The sequence below is a fragment of the Aplysia californica genome, unplaced genomic scaffold (genome assembly GCF_000002075.1).
Source record: "Aplysia californica isolate F4 #8 unplaced genomic scaffold, AplCal3.0 scaffold00024, whole genome shotgun sequence".
Taxonomy (NCBI): Eukaryota; Metazoa; Mollusca; class Gastropoda; order Aplysiida; family Aplysiidae; genus Aplysia; species Aplysia californica.
The window spans coordinates 1,416,905-1,418,594 of record NW_004797294.1 but is presented as its reverse complement, the minus strand read 5'-3'; positions in this window follow the sequence as shown (position 1 = coordinate 1,418,594).

The window sequence follows — 1,690 nt, the reverse complement described above, 5'->3', positions numbered from 1 at the left end:
TGTGTGTGTGTGTGTGTGTGTATGTGTGTGTGTGTGAGAGAGAGAGTGTGTGTACTTAAGATAAGATAACATAAGATAGTACCAGAGATTGTTTACAACAACAGTATTACTGTAAACTCTCTGATAGTACTTTATTATCCCAGAGGGAAATTTTCCTTGGCTGTGCCGGACCGTAAAAATACATGCAGGTATACATAAGCATTTAAAATTATTATTACTTTCATTAAAATTAAATATGAAAAGAGAAGTAAAGCTGACAAAATGCACATTCAATTCAAATGCATCATTCAACCACGTGCAGGAATTTAAATACAAGACCTTTGGAGTTATTAATTATATTAGATACATACTCCAAGAGCAACACACATCTATGCTCATTCTGACAAAAGCCTTATGCTAGATGGTAAAAAACTTCTTTTATATCTTTCTTTCTTTGTTTTTGGAGATACTTATCTGCCTCTGCGTGATCTTAGAATTTGTGTGGAAAAGGGGTGCGATGGGTCGCTTATAATGCTTTTTATCTTTTTTATACGTGTGGTGTTATACATTTCAGCCTTTTTATTAAAATCCTATCAAGAGATCTTGCTGGCTTTCTTAATGGTTCTGTCAAATTTTTCTTTATATTTCACTTTACAATTCCCACCCTTGCAGCAAATACAAAATAATAGCACACTTTCAATCACAGAATGGTAAAAAAGGGACATCATCTTATTGTCAACACGGAAGCTTCTTAATTTCCTTAAAAGAAACATTCTTTGATTTACTTTTTTGTGTACAAGAGCAGCGTGGGGATGCCAGTCAAGTTTGTTATTGATTGTTACACTAAGATACTTGTAAGGGCCTACCACCTCCACCTCTTCATCCTTAATAAATAGTGGTTGCAATTGGTCTTTTTTTTACTCTAAAGTCTATTATTAATTCCTTTGTCTTTTTAACATAATTTAGTAAAAGGAAGTGGTTATCACACGAATTTGTAAATAGATTTACAGCGTCCCTGTATTCATTCTCATTTTTTGTTATAAGGCCTTGTAGAGTGGAATCATCCGCAAATTTTATTAGTTTGATGTTTTGGTTATCAAAAATACAGTCGTTGGTGTGGAGCGTAAACAAGACAGGGGAGATTACACAACCTTGGGGCGCACCGGTGTTCGTGAATATTAGTTCGGATTTTACACCATTTAATTTTACATATTGAGGTCGATTGGTTAAGAACTCAAGAATCCAAGCTATAATGTTCTTGTTTATGTTCATGTTAATTAGTTTTGAAACCATTATGTGCGGTTGGATTGTGTTGAATGCGGATGAAAAATTAGCAAAAAATATCCTGCAGTAATTTCTTGGTGTGTCTATATGTTTGTAGATGTTATCTAAGAACACGAGAATGGCATACTCCACGCCCCTCTTGTCACGATAGGCAAATTGCATGTTATCCTGTATGTCTTCTGTTGATTTCCTCAGTTCTTTCAAAACCAGTTTTTCTACACATTTCATGAGGACTGATGTTAAAGCCACAGGTCTTAAGTCATTCAAATTTTGTATTGATTGTTTCTTTGAGACAGGACTGATTTCAGAGCATTTCCATGAGAGTGGTATTATTCTTGAGTGTGTGTGTGTGTGTGTGTGTGTGTGTGTGTGTGTGTGTGTGTGTTTGTGTGTGTGAGTGTGTGTGTGTACGTGTGTGTGTGTGTGT